Below are 4,677 nucleotides of genomic sequence, written 5' to 3' on the forward strand. Positions count from 1 at the left end.
AACTCTCCATTTAGAAATATGTAATAGCTGCAAGAATAACTCTCCATTTATCTGTGAGCTATAAAGGAAAACGTCCAACAAGCAGCAATCTAGGGCACAAGAATCGGCCTTTCAAATGAAATCACGAGTAAAAGAAGTATTGCAAATCAGATTTTTTTTTCCCCCTTTTCTTAATTACCAAATTAATTCCAACATAAACAAGTCCACTTCGTGTACAAGAAAATTTTGGTATCCACTCTTTTTTCACATCCCGCACTCCAGATAAAGAACATGGAAAATTATAATCTCAGTTTGGCTCTCTAGCCCATGGTTGTGTTTGGTCCCAGGAAGGGCCAGGTTGATCTTCAAGAAAAATAAACTGGATTCAAATTTCGCAAAAATGTGAAAAAGAAAAGGAGGGTTTCCAAAAATCATTTTAATTTAACAGCATTTATATAAGGTCGAATTAGACAGTAAATAAACCTCAAAAAAGCCTAAAATACTGTCATTTAAGAAACAGCGAATGCAATTTTAATTAATGCAGCATTATTCTCCCAATAGTGGTAGATGATAAAAATCTTTAGAGTTAATTACCAGAAAGCATAACTTAACTCATTTTCTGTAAAAACTAAGACCAACAAAATCATTTCTCCCACATTTGGAATAGAGAATAAGAGGCAACTTACAAGTAACTAAACTTCCACACCAAACAAATTCAAAGAGGCAACTTACAGGTGAAAAAGTAGTTTGAAATATGGCCTTGGCAGGCATCTCCTTGCAAAGAAAAGTTCAATCAGAACCATATAGGCTTATCATTGTTTGGCGTAACACTTTAGAAGTCTAATCAAGACTATGAGATGCCACCTATCATATGAATAAAATATTAGATGATGAAATAGTAACGGAGGACAATCAAATACAGATGCCAATATTGCGGAAATACAACAAATACAAAAAATAGCAGAACAAAATCTGCGTAAAAAGGAGTTCACTACTGATGATGATGCTCCTATAAATAACAAGTGTGAAAAGAAAAAGATGCAAGCTCTTCTCACCAAATATGTAAGAGCTGCATATCGTTCCTCACTCAGATACAAAGGCTTTCCTCTATACATGTCATGATCCTGCGCCCAAAGAAATGGCAAAGTGAATAGATTATTCCATCGTAAAAGTGAATATTTCAACTCTAGAAAAGCACTCTGTGTTTACCAGTTTAAATAGCTCTACAGTATAACAATTGAGGCATAAATAAAACACAAATGAACTTATGTTAATTGCTAATATAAAAGGTATAATTACTACAGCAGTCAAGTGCAGAAAGAGAAGTCTGTAATAGAGCACAAAGCATTTTGCGTTTCTTTTCTCTCTTTCCTTTCTTCCTATTTCTTAGTGCCGCTTGTCACCCACAAAACAAAACAGAGAAAACTGTTTCACTATAATAGCTTGACAATTAGAAAATGAATACAACCAAAATTAAATATGACAGGAGTAGACAACATAATGTTTCAGGCTTTCAGCTATGTTAGCTTTTCAATTGTCGCAAGAAATTGAGATAAAATGTCTTAACTCTTCACCAAAGGCATCCAAGTATGGAGACGGCCAAAAGGCCTGCCGTGCTGCTCTCTGCATCAGAATTGTTGTTTTCTGCAGTTTTGAATAAGGAAAACAAAGTCATCATTAGCATAAATCAAAGTTAACGAAGCAAAACTTGTTAAATATGAAGCAATGAATGATCGAGAAACATACTCTAACCAACAGAAATACGCCAACACCAGCACCACAGACCATGACGTGATTCAGGCATTTACTAGCCCTACAAAAAGCATAAAGTGAGCAGAACATATTATATGACAAAACAGATGTATAAAGAGAATATAAAATTAAGAGATATTTGCATATACACCCTGTGAACAAACATAAATACAAGCCTTAAAAATTTCTGAATAAAGCTTATTTTTCCAAGAAAATACACTTTCCAAGGGCATAAAGAAAATTAAGATTTTACAAGAGTCAGGGATATAAATGTACATAGATAATTTAACAGGGAAATGTTATTTGTCATACCTACAGCATGACTTCCAGTTCGGTGAGCACAATTTACCACAAAGCAAGCAGAGTGCAGGTTCATCTGGGACAGACCCACATTCAGAGCAGTGCATTTTCACATATCTGAAAATAAAGAGGTTATTATCAGTTTAAATTCTATAAGCTGAATAAAGGTCCCAGAGAAAATTCTAAATTCAAATCACTTCCACTTCAAAATCAGTAAAAACCTTTGCAAAAGATCCTGGTAAACTAGGGGTAATTGCATCAATTTAAAAGACACAGCAGGAGAGGAAAACAAAGCTCCTCTATATCTACGAGCTTTAAATTCTTTGCAGAAGTGTTGGCACCAATTTAAAGCCAAATCACGGACAACTTCATCCCTGAGAACAAGTTCCAATGACTAAATCTGAAACATATCTTCTAATTCCCTTATTCCATTGAGCTCCATCGTGAGTCGATCTGACACATCCTAGCTCAAACAATTTGCTCCTCCCCACATACTAGGGTTGTCATACAGTGGACTTGCAGTCGGTGATTGCAGTAACTTCCACAACACTGCACACCTTCTAAGATAAGGAAATGTGAATCTACGGACCATGTCTTTCGGATGGCAAGAGGGATCAATATACTTAGAGGTAAAATACTGCCGAACGAAGCCAGATTCAGACATAGTACTACAGATATCATGAAGAACGTAATCGTTAAAGCCTGATGTGTCGAAATTCTCTTGGTTGTAACATGTTAACAATGCCTCCAAAGTAAAAAACTTAATTTTACACAAAAGAAAACGAAAGTAACAGCTCCAACAAAACAAACAAGAACTTCGTAGGACATCAAAGTAATGGTTATGTACCTGAACTACACAAACCACATAGAAGAGATGCACAAGAGGAAAGAAAAAATCACTGGACAAAACAAACGGAAGAGGGATGCAGAAAAGAACCCACATCAATGATGAGAAAGGATCATGAGCAAGAATAGGATCAGCAGATTGTTTCCAAAACTGTATATCAGGATGAGTTTCTCCCTCATATAAATGTTTTAGCAGAGGTGAGAACGCACCTGCAAAAAATAAAAAGAACAAGTGAGAATGTCTATCGTCTACAAGTGTGCTGACTGATGTAATGATGAATCAAGCAAATGTTTTCCACGTAATATGTACCATGATTGGATTTCCGAAAAAAATTTTGAATATTAATAATGGTGTGCACTTTCAAGCTAAACCACAGTAGTCATTTTGGTGATCCAATTTGGTTTGATCATTCTGGTTCAGTTCCCATAAGTGCATAAGGAATCGAATTAACCAAATCAGATGAATATTAGATCTCTTGATCCATATTAACTCTAAAATGATGATTGGACAGCTGCAGGACTTAGCCATTATAAAAGGCAGATCAAAAGCTTCGACAGACAGGATCCATTAATACATATATCACATAAAGGGTGGGCTAATTTCAAAATTTTCAAGCACCACCAGGAAGAATAAAACTAACCGAACCAAAATGAATTATCTCACTACACAGAATGGTTCAGCTTATGCACATAATTTGACGTAGTTCGGTTAACAGAAGAGATACAAAAATCAAACCAAACCAATCAATTAACACCCCTAAGTAGTAAAGGGTCAAATTATTCACTTTTATTATACCTCTTCTCTCGGTTGGGTTCAAGAGATCGTCATCCACAGAGACGCCACTACAAATAGAACTCATAAACAGTTGAATGCCTTTGAACCTCAGAAGAACCTCAAGACGGCTCAAACTGCGAGCAGATTGAGCTACACAAGAAGCAGCGACAGTATGAACCCACTTGAAGAATTGAGCTCGCTGTACAACGAATCTAGAGAAGTCTTTGAACTAGATGAAGTTGGGTTCATCCTCCCACGAGCGGCGATCTCCGTAGATATAAGAGAATACCTAAATGTGTCCCAGAGAAACAGGGACTGGCTGAGCCGTTCAGATGCTAAAAAGGTGCCTTCACTGTGAGGATAATACAGCGAACGCAGTTTTCGAAGAGAAGGTTCAAGAGATGGCTCTATAGTTTCATTCATCTCTTCAAAGAAGACCTTCAACAACTTTCCTTGCCCCACCATCTTTGCAGTGCTTACAAGAAGAGACAAGGCAAGAGGTAGACGTAAGGCGCAATTATTTATACTCGATGCTAAAAAGGTACCATAGTTTTTCTTTGTACCATAGAAATACCGTAGTTTTCTATCAACTGAAAATATGTTTTAAAAAAAATTGATTTTACTTAATCATTGTTAAATCTTAAAAAAAATATTTGGTTGATGAAAATAACTTAATAAACAAATATTAAAAAAAAAATCAAAGTTTGATAAAAAAAAAAAAAAAAAAAAAAAAAAAAAAAACTAGTTGAGGGGTCCTATTCCAACATGGCGAGGGTCCCTGTTCATCTCCAACTCCTTGCAAAAAGATGAAGTGTTTGTACTACTAACAACACCTTATTCTAGATATGAATTAGTACCACATTATAATCAAATACAAACAAAATAAAGTAAAATATAATCTCACAAGCCAGTTTTGGTTCCAACAGAGAAACATTACGAACCTACGAAATCCACCTGATAGCAAACGCAGGAAATTGAAAATACCCAACAAACAACCTATCTGTTACTTCCATACCATAAAAACA

At 35.6% G+C, this 4,677-nt stretch overlaps 1 pseudogene; it reads right to left on the reverse strand.

Annotated features, from left to right (window-relative positions):
* Positions 488 to 4,117, reverse strand: LOC109708499 (annotated as a pseudogene).

Source organism: Ananas comosus, linkage group 4, assembly GCF_001540865.1.
Source record: "Ananas comosus cultivar F153 linkage group 4, ASM154086v1, whole genome shotgun sequence".
In the NCBI taxonomy this organism is placed as follows: Eukaryota; Viridiplantae; Streptophyta; class Magnoliopsida; order Poales; family Bromeliaceae; genus Ananas; species Ananas comosus.